The 14,905-nt window shown below is 37.1% G+C and overlaps 1 protein-coding gene across 3 annotated transcripts in view; it reads left to right on the forward strand.

Annotated features, from left to right (window-relative positions):
- CCDC87 (coiled-coil domain containing 87) overlaps positions 1 to 14,905 on the forward strand; it is a 1,578,580-nt gene that overhangs the window by 1,386,411 nt on the left and 177,264 nt on the right. The window lies entirely within an intron of this gene.

Here is a 14,905-nt window from a genome sequence, read left to right on the forward strand (position 1 = left end):
CTTCTGTCAGTGTTTTATGATGGTGCTGGTCACTCCATGATCAAATTACAGATAGCTGCAATATCCAGTTTCCACACTGGTTCATAGGTTAGTACTAGGCTAACTGCACTTGCGAGCCATTTTAAGCCTAGCCAATTATCCCTTGTGAGACTCAAACCCTGCACTTTGTGTTTGTAAGGCAAATACCTTAACCATTAGGCCACCCTCCCCTGGAGAGAATCACTCCTGCCTGGCCTTTCTTAAATTGTGTAAAGCTTTCTGCAAACATACTTTCCTTCTCAGACCACCTGTCAAAGATACCACACCCATCCTTGGGATCTTACTTAACTGCTGCAAGAATTAACTCAGTCTCCATTTGAACTAGTAGCCAAAGTGGATTTAACATTTTTGACATGGAACACTATTTTTCTGGTAGCTATTACCTCAGCCAGAAGAGTATCCAAACTCCAGGCTTTTTCTTTTCAACCTTCATATATTATTTTCCACAATGACATAGTTTTGTTACTCATCAATCCCTCCTTTCTACCTAAAGTGCTGTTGAAGTCAGCACTCAATAAAAGTATTAATTTACCAATCTTCTTCCTTAATTTCACCAATAAGGGGGAATATGTGCTTCATTTATTAGGTGTACATAGACAATTGCAGTTTTACCTTCACAGATCTAAACATTTCAGGAAGTCAGACCAATTGTTTGTATCCTTTTCTAAAGCAAAATTGGATCAGACTGAATAAAAAGTTACCACAGGAAGGTGGTTGACTAGTTGCACTTCTCAAGTTGATAGGGTCATATGTCTGACTTTACCAAAACCACCTAAAGTGCATTCAAAGCCTGTTTATAATGCTTAAGCCATTGTACAATAGTTTCTTTTCCCTTTTCCTTTTCTGTATGTAAATTTGCATTAGGCGGGTAAAATTTCTGCCAATTCGTTTTTCACAGTAAGAATGTCCCAATATTTATGTAAGATAGATGCTATCATTTGATCCAAAAGTGGTTACAAATCTAATACTAGTTTCAGATTCATTAGATTTTTTTAGTATATTCCAGTAACGCTGATCAGTCTTTTCTTTTGGTGTCGTAACTAAACTAGTCTTATAACCCCTTTGTATACACCTTTGTGTCATATCTTGCAAAAAATTAAGATAATTAACATAACTTAAGTAAATCAGTGGATAGAAAATGCTCACCTTATACTTAATGCTAAAAAATAAACTGATGCTATTACTCTCTAAAAATCAGGACCCAAAACTCAAATAGTTTTACTACAACCTCTGTTCAAAATATTAAACTTGACCAGGTTTCCAACACAAAGCTACTTGATGTAACAATTGATGATAAGCTCAAGTATGATAGTCATATAAGTAAAGTTATAAAAAAAAAAACTCATCAAAGGATTGGAGCTCTGTAGAGATGAGCCATTTCTCGCTGGCCTCGGTTTTAAATCTAGTGCACATGCTTATCTCTTACCAATATTTTTATACACTGTTGGAGATGTGATGGGGAAGAAAGAGGTAATTAGGAACATACTTTTTGGGAAATTAATACGTTGTCAGACTTAAAAAAAAATCCCACAGCCTACTCTGTCAGAAATACTGAGTGAGCAAATTAGTATAACTAAGGAAATTATGTTTTGAGCTGTGATACATAATCAGAAATTGCCTAGACACAGTAAGGCCTTGCTGAGTTTAATTATGGTAACTGCCAAACAAAACAGTTATTAGAAAATGTCAATCAAAGTATAAATCAACCATAATAGAAGTAGTGAGTAAAGTAAAAGAGACAAAATAACTGGAAGTGAAATCTTTAGAAAAGGGTAGCAGCAAATTACATACAAAAATGGGAATTGTAGGAACAATACATGCAAAATAACATTTTGGAGTAAGAATGAGGTTTAAAGGAAGGCAGGAAATGACTGAACAGTGTAATAGTTGACTGACAATGACTGCATAGAAGATTATAAGTGATGTGTAATGTTTTACAACTGAAAATATGTCAAGATAGTTTGTTTTCACTTATATAAATGCATGATTGCCTATGTGATAAGTGATAATTCAATAAAAATGGTTCTTGTTAAAAAAAAACACTTCTATGCACTGCCCCAGTCTTCACTAACCTACACAACAGTATCATAAGAAAATTGAGCACCCAGTACATAGCTTCACACAGTTTATTAAACAGTGAACTAAGCACTTTCATCCATAAAGCCACAAACTTCTTCAGAGTTAAAAATATTGCCAGCACCACCAGTTATATACATTCTTACACCAGTCCGTACACAATGTCAATTAATCAAATGATATGCACTAGTCCAAACATCAAATTTAAAAACACGTTTCCTAAACTATAAAATGTATATATAATATATAAATGCACACACAAAAAAATCACAACTTTCTACTATTTAATTACACTAAAAAATCTTAATAAATAGTGCTTTATAAATATTTAAAAAACTAATTAAGTATAACATTTCAAAGCGTATTAGCTCTCATTTTAAGCACACTTGAAATAGAAATGTCATTAAGACCATCGAAGGCTGTTGCATTAAGTATCAGCTGCCAAATTAATTCTTTAAATTCTAAGAAGTGATTTACATCACCACCTCTGTTGGAGGTGACAACTTTATCAATAATAAAAAACACAAACGTTTTAAAACCCTCACACAGAACACTGTCTCTATACAATGCATTGGTAGATTTACTACTTTTAATATCATAAATATGTTCTGTTATTCTTCTTCTTCTTCTTTCGGCTTTTCCCGGTTAGGGATCACCACAGCGGATCATCATGATTGGCAGTGGAGTTTTACGGTGTTGAGTTGCCAGCCCGGCGCCCAACCTTCCACAGAAGGCACACACACGCACACACTCATATCTAGGGCCAATTTAGAGTGTCCAATCCACCTACCACATGTCTTTGGGATGTGGGATGAAACTAGAGCACCCGGAGGAAACCCACGTGACCACAGGGAGGGCATGCAGACTCCGCACAGAAGGCACCCCAGCCGAGGATCAAACCGGAGAACCTCTTGCTGTGAGGCGGCAATGCTAACCACTGCACCACTGTGGCTGCAAAATAAATATGTTATTCTCTCCTTTAATTTCCTGTTGGTCTTCCAAATATAGAATGCATTGCACAGAGAACAGCTAGCATGGTATACTATTCTCATTGTATTACAGCTATGTCTCCCTGGACAAACAATGGTTCTGTCACACCCTTCAGCCACAGTATATGGTCCTTCGTGAATGAACCTATAATATCTACAGCAACCACATTTATACATATGATGTGATATATTTGTAGACAATACATTGTCACTATGTTACTCCAACAAATTATTAATAGTTTTCTCTTTATTAAATACTATCTTTGGCTGATCACAGATAATATGTCTATGTTCTAAACTAAACATGTTATTTGAGTTTTTCCTTTACTATGTTCACATATATATGAACATCGCTCCTGTAGGGAAAAGTCATTACGAAATTATCCAATTTGTCAAAATTATTTCTCCTATTATGGAAGGATGTATTACATTCTTTGGATCTCAAAGTATTGTGACTCAAATTAATTATCCAGTTTATCAAAATTATTTCTCCTATTATGGAAGGATATATTAAATTCTTGGGATCTCAAAGTATTGTGACTCAAATTAATTTGAAGTATGGTTGCAAATTTATCATTTTGACCTTTTAAAATCTCATTTTTGATATTGTTTACTAAGAGCATCAGGTGTCCCCTATCCAAAAATAAATTACTTAAATAATCTGACTCATCCTTAAAAATACTGTCAATGGTTATTAATCTGGAAAGGCGATCCACCTGTCATTTCACAATTCCTTTCTTTTGATGTAGGGGATGACAACTTGTGAAATGTAGATAGGAGTTAGAAAATTGATATACTGTAGATGTAAAACCTTTCAAAACTTTATCCATAGCTATCTTTACATCTAAATAATTAATTTCTGATGAATTTATAAGTAAACTTCAAAACGGCTGTTGATTCATTCAGCTCCACGTAAAATATTTCCCACTGTTGGACAGGACACTTTCTTAAAATTAAAATATCATCCAGAAGTCTGTAATAAACATATAATAAGGGAGCAGACTCAGAGGTGAACACAAATAACTCTTCCCATTTGGCAAGAACAGCATTGGCATATAAAGGGGCACATGCTGCCCCCATTGCCACTCCAGAAATTCTCCTTCAAAATTGATGTAGTTATTTGTTAACACTAATTCAAGCAAAGTACTTAATATTTGAATATCAGCAGTAGAAAATTTATCAGTCTGACTACACAATAAAGACATAAACCATTCAATGCCTATATTATGTGGTATGACAGTGAATAAATTATGTGAATGAAGAGGTGGAAGCTAGAATCAGAGGGGTTGCAGTCAACTGGCATAAAGTATCACATGTAGTCTATGACAGAAGAATGCCAAAAAAGCTGAAAAGTAAGGTGTACAAAACAGTGGCGCAACCAGTACTACCGTATGGTACAGAAAGCTGGGCAGTGAAGAAAGAACAGTTGAAGAAGCTAGAGGTGATGGAAATGAAGTCCCTGAGGAAGGTGATAAGATGCACACTGTGGGACAGACGAGGAATTGAGGACATAAGCGGAGAAGCCAAAGTAGCTCCAATTGCAGAAAAGATCAAAGAGAACAGATTACGGTGGTTTGGACACACATGTAGAAAAGCAGAAGACAATCTGGTGAGGAAGATTTGGGACAGACAGGAATAAGGTAAGAGGAAGTGAGGATGTCCAGCGAAGAGGGGGGTGGATTGTGTGAAAGAAGATCTGCGACAGTCAGGCATGAGTGTTGAAGAAGGCAGGAGCGTGGCACTGAATCGAGAGAGTTGGCGACAGTTAACATGATACCCTGACCCCATGTGGAAAAAATGGGAGAAAGGGGGCTGCTGATGATGATGGCAGTGAATAAATTAACTACATCTACGGTAATAAACAATACATCTTCATCATAAGAAAGTGTATTTAAACTTGCCAACAAATGTCAAGAATCTTTTAAAATATGGGTTTTTATGTTAAACATCCCTTTACATCTAATATCAATATATTTACCAAGGGTTCTGTTTTAGAATTTTTAGCTGCCACTATGGGTCTGAGGAGTAGATCACTTTGGCATTTGTGAATTTTTGGTATGCCAAAGACACAAGGTATAAGGGGTTTGGCCACTTTCAAGTAACGTAACATTTCAACGTTCATTACCCCTTGTAAAAACAAATCTATAAGGAAGTGATCCAACATATTACATGCAATATTGATTTCACTGAATGATATTCTGATGTGAGTTGTCTCATCTGACAGGATTACATACATCTTACTTGAATAGTCAAAACTATCCACAATTACAACTCCTCCCCTTTTACCCTCCTCTAGCAATTAACATAAGTACTCTTGTCCCTGAAACTCTGCTGAATATCCTTCCTGAAATCCTTTCTTTATCAAATTCACATGTTCACTTCTTTCCAGATGTATCTTCTGTAGCATTGATATTTGTGCTTGACATTTATTAATATGATTCAATACTCTTTCCTTTTTGTCTATACCTGTAACACCACTAACATTCCAAAATAATATGGATAGCATAACCATCATGATAAGAAATTATTATTCCAGCCTATTATATATGAAAGCATTTTTAAATGTAAATTTCCAGCTTTTGTGTTACATGCACCCACTACTATTTGGCAGGTTGCTCTTTTATACAGTTGTTTCTTGTCATCTCCATAGGCTCACAGGTTCATAGGTTCATAGGAGATTACTAGGTTAACAGCTTAAGAGACCTTACAAGCCTAGCCAATATTACCTGGTTTTACCCAATATATGGCCCTTAGGGGCAACAGAATTCATGGATTTGTGTCTGTGCATTGAGTGTCTTACAGATTGCCCCTGTCCTTAAGGGACATAGGCACTACCCCGGGTGTGAATTTTCAATTCCTCATCCATTGATCTAAAGTGTGTTTGAAGAGGGCCAGGGAAGGATCCTGCCTAGTCCAAAGAAGGGGCAATCTCTGAGACACGTATCTGTCTCTCCAGCATGTTTTGTTTGAGTCACTGACTAAGTTTAGATCCCTAAATCAGGTGACCCACATACTGTTTGACTTTCAGATATGTAGCAGCTCCATCAGGGCTGGATTTGTGAGTGCCTTGTATGTCATGCATAGGTCACCCCTTAATAGTCGGTACGAGACAGACTAAAGGAATAGAGATTTTATTCTATCTGCATAGCACATGTTACTTACACCCTGTATTTTTTGTGTGAAGAACCTCTGTGATCACTTCACCTGCTGTAAGTACTAGTCAAGTACATGACATTGTACTCGATTATTGAGCTACTGAGGGCTGAGTACACCGGGACTATAATTTCCTTGGATCTGGATGCCATAGCTTTACTTATAAGTTGTTCCATGTGGAATGGTTTCCTCACCACTGTGGACACATGGTGGTTAAAGTTCAGGCTGCTATATATCTGTTTACCTAGATCTCTCACCTCTGAGTCTAGTCTTAGGGGGGTGCTGTTGATGTTGTAATTTGCAGAGGTATTTGACTTCCCAAAAGGTATGATAATGCATTTTTCACATTTAGTTTTAGGCTATGGTTCTGACTTCAGTCATTTTCTGATGCAGACCCTGCTGAAGGATGTTAACTTTACAGGGGCATTCAATGCTTGCCCACAACTTGCAGCCATCAGCAAACTTTGTAATCCAGAGGCCTTCCACATTAGCCTTGACTTCAGAGAAGTATATTCCAAACAGGAGTGGTCCCAGCACTGTGCCCTGTGACACACCAGTAGTAAATAGCCTCTGACTGGATCTGGATTCACCCATTTTAACCATGATTCCTCTCCATGAGCCAATTGGCTATCCATCTGGAGACATAGAGATTTATGCCCAGTTTTGTGAGTTTATTTATAATACCTGAGTGGAGAATTGTATCAAATGCCTTGGCCAGGTTGAGGTAGGTGGTATGGATTGTTTTCCCTTATTCATGGCCTGAGCGACTTTCTCAAAAAATACACCAGATTCAGTAGGCATGGCCTACCCTTGACAAAGCCAAATTGGGTCAGGACCAGTGTTCGGAGGTTTCTATGTCATTATTTATCAGGTCCATGATTATTTTTTCCACAGCCTTAAATATAAAAATAGTTAAACTTATCAGTCTGTAATTTCCCAGGTCAGTAGATGGTCCCCCTTTAAGCAGAGGGGATGACTTTTGCTGCCCTCCACTCTATTGGGACAAAGCCATTCCAGAGGATGTGGTTAAATAAAGGTCCTGTAGGCCTGATAAGTCCTGATTTAAGCTGTTTAAGAGGTAACCTGGTCTATCGTCAGGCCCCATTGAAGCTGCATTTTTAGCTTTAGAGAGAGAGCAACGGCAACTAGTTCTGTGGTGATAATTGGTGGTGGAGTGGTGGAGAGTATTTCTTGAGGAGAACTGTGATGAGGAGGTGAAATCTGAGCTGAATTTGTTGCCAGCAGATTTGCAATATGTTTTGGCTGAATATAGGTGATGCCATCTACAACACATTTTGCACATTATTTGTTGCCCTTAAGATTCTGGACATAACTGAAAAATGCCTTATGGTTATCCTTAGCTTTGGAGACTATTTTTACCTCAAAATCTAATTTTAGAGACTTGACTAGTTCCCCGATTCACTTGTTTAGACTAACATGGGACTTTTTGTTCTGTTGTGAACATCCCCTCTTATTTGTCTACAGGATTTTCTTTCTTTTGTTATACAACCTATTAATACCAGGGGTCCACCAGGGTGGTTTGTTCTTGCAGTTTGACCTGGGTTTATTTCATTTTGGTACCTCCATTTCTCTGCAGTTGTTTATATGGTCATACTGAAGTTTTTGTGTACACCTCTGCGTAGGTTTCTGTGTTTTCTGGATTTGGGGCAACTTGGAAGCTAGCTATGCCATCCCTTAATAGGGGGTAATTTACCTTAGAAAAGTTCTTAAAGTTTTTGGGGTTATGTAGGGGAGACTAGTTTTATCTTTATTTCAAAGAAGACTTCTTTGAGATCTGATCTTATTTGAAGATCTTGCATAGGGGGTGGGGGTGCAGCATTCTCCCATATTTGTGAACAACAGGTCTAGGATATTTGTTCCTCTAATGGGAGTGTAGACAAGCTGCTCCAAGGATTTGAATTTACAAAGTCAAGACATCTTTGGGCCTGAATATTAGTTGTGTGTGCCTCCCAATTAATGGATATGTAGTTAAAATCACCTATGAGTGTGGTATTGGGCTGGATGGTGGCTGATTCTAGTAACTTAAGATATGATGTATGAGTTTCCTGGTTCATGATGGGGCGCTTGTAGTTAGCAAGAATATGGTAATGGATTTTTCCCATGGTTAGTTGGACATGGAGTAGCTCAAGCATGTCATATTGTTTGATCAGCCTTGAGTTGTTTTTATCCTTTATGTAGGTAGATACACTTCTGCCTTTTGCTGTCTAATGTTCATTGGGTGATCAGAATGTATGAAAGTCGTTAATAACCATTCACTGCCAGAGTGCTTCAAGTGGCTTTCAGTACCTGCACAGACATCAGCATTCTCCAGACTGAGGAGAGCATCCAAGGAGTGCAGTTTCTTCTTGAGACTCCTAATATTGAGTAGTAACACCTTCAGCCTCTCCTGAGAAGCTTTTGTTATGTGGAAGGTTTTCCTGTTTGGCAATGCCTAAAAAATGCACACTAGGGGTGGATAATGTTTTGGCCAACATCCAAAAGCCTAGAGGTGACATCCCTGGCAAAGCAGCATGGCCTATCAACCATGTCCTCACAGGCTGACAGGTATCGGACCCCTTTGGAATGACTTTAGTAGCTAAGCCAATTGAACCAATGTCACACTTTACAAGACATTTAGTTTTAATGAAAACCCTCAAACAAAAAAATTGCATTCCCAGAACACCCCCAGAACCTATTAACTTAAAACAAAGCACACAAAATTATGTGCATCTTCAAATAATGAAGTTTAGCACTCCTGATAAAAGCAATTGTCCCAAATCAACAGCTCCACACACTGGCAATATCTAACCTAAAATTAAGGTTATCAGTGCTAAGACACGTTACAGCCTGTGCTCCTACTTACACTATTGCTGTCTATTCTTATCCCCCCCCCCTCCACATGTGAAAAACAACTTTTTCTTTCAGAAAACATTAACTGTTAGCCCTAAAAAGTGATCTGGCTTTTTTGTCTAGCCCTGTAGTCAGCTTATCTCAACAGAAATATTAGAACAAAATGTACAGCTGCAGACATCTCATCTCACACTGAACATTTATTTGCAAAAAGAAAACTTTTCATTACATTCAGTGTGTTCTCTTATTTACTTGCTTATCCAAAAAAATTGTTACTAGATTAAGCCAAGGGCCTTAATTCAGACATTCAGCTATGGAAAAGTAAGATAAAACATATCAGTTCTATGTGTACTGTAATCTGTGCATGTTTACACCCCATCCCCCACCTCAATAACCTAAGATTACAGCTTATGAACTTAAACTTGATTTTGTCCAGTCTTTCTTCTCTTTTTTACATTGTAATGCCTACATTTCATAAAGCTAAACAACAAGGAAAAAAGGCACTTGTTTACTTTAGTATATTTAGCACACACAATAACTGAAAATGCTGTTGTGTATAACATGCAATTTATATAATGAAATGTTTAAACAAATACTGTTAAGAAAAATTACTTTACTTATAGTTATTTTCCCCTTCCTTTTAGTATCCTTCCAAACATCAATGACACAAAGTGAGGTATACACTTTTCGGTGCCAAAAGTTAAAAAAATTAACAAAAGTCCAATATTTCCACTTTTTCTTATGTCATATTTCACAAATGTGATTAATGCTTTATAATCTCACATTTATTCACTAATTTCAATGTTGCTGGTTGTCTTCCTGTTCATCTCCATGTCTCAAACCCAGACTTTATTTCAAATCCAAGGTACTGCTGATTCTTCTAGTCAACTGCATGTTTTTTTCTGTCTTTCAAGCACTTTCTTTTTTAACATTGGAAAAGGTTTCACTGGCAAAGCCTCTCTATGAGCTTTATTATCAGAAGAATGAGACGCAGTGTCCCCTTCAGTTTGCTGGCTCAATTTTTGTTGGACATCCTTGGTCTGTTCTGAATCAAAAATGACTTTGATCCTCCAGGAAAAAAAATATTTTGAACAGTTGGATACAACAGTTTTAATCTTACACCTGCCTCCCGACATTCTGTGATTGCTGGGATAAAGTTTCTTCCCTTCTGCCTGGTGTACAGTGAATAATAATTTTCCACAAACATTCTGCTGTCTCCAATTGTAATAATTTGCCCTTCTACCACAGTTTTGTCAGGATCAACTCTTTCTGCTGATATGATTGCATCTTTACTAATACAAGGGCTGGCTGCTTTCTCATAGCCTGGTTTAGAGCATACAAATGATGTGCCCTTTCAAAAAATAAATCCCGCTGTGGAATACCAGTCCAGTTGCTTATTTGCACTTTCATATTAATATAATTTTTGCCTTCCAGTTTCTTTGAAACAGCGGACAATCTCAGGTTTTCCTTGCATGCTCTGTCCTCTAACTCTACCATTTTTTGAAGCAGCTCTTCTTCAGCAGTCGCATACTCAGCCAGACCTTTCTTCATTTTGACCTCTCATTTTTGAAGTTTTATTAGTTCACCTGAAAAACTGTTTAAGGCCTCTTCCATTTTTCCAGCCTGTTGTTATTTGAGTTGATATACTCCTTCCATGTTTCATTTATTTTAATCAGCTCTGCACACATTTAATTTATTTTTCCTGTAAATTACTGGAAGCCATGTCTTGCACTAAAACTGGAGCTTGAACTGCTTTTTGTTGAACAGCTGTTGGATTTTTCCCAGTCAGTGTTTTCTCTTCACCATTTCTAGTTGAATTTATTGTAGTCTGTCTGAGTTTCTTCTTTGTTGGCATCCAGGAAGCGTACTTACTAGTCAGTAAGTGAATTTACTAAAACTGACAGTGCTATTGGCTATCTTTCAGTTTCTTTTTTGACATTGGGGAGCTGAATTTAAGCTGTTGATCAGTGTGCAGCCATCTTGGAAGTCCAGCAAAACTGAGAATGACTTAATGGTTTGTAGTGATATGTATAAGATCCCAGTTAATGGTATAGGAAAACATGTAATGGTTTTAAAGTATAAAATCCATTGTGATACATGTGTACATTTTTAACAGATGCATGATACATAATGGCTATATAGAATAAAGATCACTGTATAACAAGGTACAAATGTTCCTTTGAGTATATGCATAAGAATGCTCCTGGGAGTTTGACTAATGGCACATGTGCCAAGAGGATCAGGCAATGAAGGATTGTGGTGTGTGGCTGGTGTGGGAGATTGCCTAGTCTTTCTGCAGTAGCAGCATTAAGAGCCATGCAAACTCCATGCTGCAAGTAATATACCACTTAGCTATATGGTTGTGAATGTGCAAAAGCTCAAATGCATCTCCCGATTTTAGCCATTGTGGAGCTAACAAGGCTGCTGTAGGCTGATGGAGGTTAGTGTACACTTCCTGGCAGCAGTATGGTGCTGCACTAAAATTCTTGATCTCCACAATACTCCTAGATATGCATCAGTTTGAGCCCAGGGGAGGCTAAGGCAGGTCCAGTAGACCACCTGAACAAGGAGGTGAGCTGGTGGCAGCTGATGGTTACTTGCAGGGATATATGTAGGGGAAAAAAGAAGACTGCCCCAGGGAATGCTCTGCGCCTCCCTTATGCAGATTGTACATATCTGCAAGTCTATTTAAGCCAGGAGCACTATTCCTTCCCTGTAGCTTTCATTAAAGGATATGTGGTTTATTGTTCTGGCCATGTGTTTTTAAGTAGAAATAGTATAATGCCATGTAGAAATAAACAACAGATTAGTGATGGAGTCATCTCATGTACAAGAGCAAACTTTAATCACAGAAGCAGAAGAAGACTTTGGCCAAAAAGAGTAAAAAGTAATTTAGGGTGTAAAAGAGAAGAAGAAAATTTCATGCTAAGTAAGCAATAAGACTATATCCTGAAGTCCAAAACAGGTTATTCTAGGTGCTGTCCAGGTTTTCATAGTTAATTGTGACAAAGACACTTGTGAAAAGAAGGCTTTCATGGTTCATTGATTAATATATGCAATTGAAAAATCACACTAGCCTTCATATATAAAAATTCTATGAAAGAACTACCTGCCTGTTATTGCTGTGTACTCTGGTCTAAGTATAAGCTGACAGAGCATAACTACACATTGATATGTGCTGTTAGTTGTAATCACCTCTTATTAACAGTACTCACAGCTTAAAGGGCATACAACTGTTGGGCAAGCTGGGTCCAAAAGCTTTATGGTTAAATGGTGCAGTGGGATATAGTCATTTATAGTGCAGGTTACTGCATGTAGATGTTTTCCTTTATGGTAGCCATTACACATCAGCGTTAATTCTAGACATATGCCCTTTTCTTTCCAAAACCATAAGTTATATATTTTTTGGTTGGTTTTCTCTCTCTCTTTCTCTCTGTCTTATTTGGTGTATTTTTTAACCAAGAAATGTGTTTTTATTAAATTATCACATATGACATATGCAATCATACATTTTTATAAATGAAAACATCTTATTGGCATAATGTTAGTTGTAAACATTATATATTACAAACCATATTAACATAATTTTAGCTGCAAACATTAAACATAACTTATACTCTATCCAGTCATTGTCAGTCAAACATATAACTCATTGAAATCCTGCCTTTTTTAAAACCTCATTCCTCCTCTGCATGTATTGTTCCCACAATTCCCATTTTTTCTATGTAATTTGCTCCTACCCTTTACTAAAGATCTCAATTCCAGTTGTTTTATCTCTGTTACTATATACACTACATCTAGTAAAGTTTGTTTTGATTTTGACTTCCATTTTCTAGTAACTGCTTTTTTTGGCAGCCACCATAATTAGACTCAGCAAAGCCTTACTTTGTCTTGGCAATTAAGATTCTGTATCATAGCTCAAAAAAATAATTTCCTTAGTTACATCAATTTGGTCACCCAGTATATCTGATAGAGCAGTCCGCAGGGAATTTTTAAAGTCTGCCAACTCATTACACTCTCTGGAAATATGTTCCCAATTTTCTCTTTTTTCCCCATCACACCACCAATATTTGCTGTCTGCCTCAGGAAAAATTCTTTGGAGTCTACTTGGGGTATACAAATACCTATGTAAACACTTCCAAGCAAAGATCCTATATCTTCTAGACTTTGTTACATATTTGGGGGACATACAGATATCTCCCATTAATTCTTTGTGAATTGCTTATCTAGTCCCTCTTCCAAATCCCTTCTAACCTCCTCTGATTGATTCTTATAGTTAACATACAATATTTTGTATCCTCTACTAATTATTCCTTTTTAACAGCAGCTTCTGTTCTAGATTCTACTAAGATCTCAACCAGTGCTGGTCTTTCACTTAGAATCCCCCTATTTCTTTCTGTTTGCCTAAACTTTGGTATCAATCCATGATAGGGAAGGCAGTCTCTTGCATGCAGTCCAAATAAATGCATGGCCACTTCCCATTCTGCTACCTTTCCCTCTCTAATTATTTGCTCCCAGTACCTTGGTTATTTTGCCAGTTTTTGCCAATAATCTCCAGCCCTTCTTGCTTATTGACTGTATTTCTAATTGGAGTCATCCCTATTGGCAGAATATCCTTTCTCCATTCTTGTGTTGGTTTAGTTCTTAGACTACTTTCTGCTACTTTATGAATATAATATTCTGAAAGGTTATTGTTATTCTTCTTAAGGATCTGCATCCAAAATTTCAGTCTCTCCTTGTTTCTTGAGCACCCCCCCCCCATTTCATCATCATCTCTTTCCACATTGAATTATAGGTTACTGCTTGTGCTATGTGTAGGAGACTTAACTGTGTAGTTCTGAAATACCCCTTCAAATTGGGTAATTCCAAACCACCTTGTTCAATTGGAAGAATCAGCTTATCTCTCTTTAATCTTATTGTCTTTCCCTCCCACGTAAAAGCCTTCAGCTCTTCATTAATTGCTCTCCACAACTTCTCCTCTGGTTGATAAAAATATACCTAACCTGTGTATAAAATGGGTCTATATTATATGCTCGAAGAAACTTTTCTTCAAACATATAATCAACACCTAAAGAGTGAACACTGTAAAGCGGGAATGGCCACGTCCGTGAATTTGTTCCTTGGGAAAAAATTCACAGGGCCGTACACAAAAAACACAAACTTCAAAACCCTAATCAACTGGGGGGGGCTTCGCCCCACCCTCACATACCCCTAATTAAATATACCAGCTCTGAGATCACTCTGCGTTTGGGAAAAGGGCAATTCCCGAAAACAGCCAACTGAATTTTTTCCCGAGGAAAACATTTAAGTTTGTGGCCATTTGCTCTTTAGGTGTTGATGATTATATCTTCAAAGAAAAGTCTCTTTGAGCATATAATATAGACCCTATAAAACTAAAGGGACTAATAGCATTTTAACTGCTTGTATCTTGCAATTCATATCTGTATAACAGAACTTCATTTCACGGTTTTTATTTTAGCTTTTGTTTAGTTTCTTCCCACATATGCCTAGCTGCCACACCAGAATCCTTTTTAATCCATACTCCTAAGTACTTCATTTTATCATGTCCCCATAAATATAGATATTGCTGAAACAATTTGTGTGTGTGTGTGTGTGTGTGTGTGTGTGTGTGTGTGTGTATAAATTATGCTTTTGTTTTAGTTTCATTAATTTTATGTCCTGAAAAGATTTGAAACTGCCTCAAAATCAAATCTTCCACAACACATGTCCTTTTCTGGTTTTATCAGGTATAAAATAATATCATCTGCAAATACAGACAGCTTTTCTTGACTATTAAA

Source organism: Protopterus annectens, chromosome 11.part0, assembly GCF_019279795.1.
Source record: "Protopterus annectens isolate FY-2018-M chromosome 11.part0, PAN1.0, whole genome shotgun sequence".
NCBI classification, from domain to species: Eukaryota; Metazoa; Chordata; order Ceratodontiformes; family Protopteridae; genus Protopterus; species Protopterus annectens.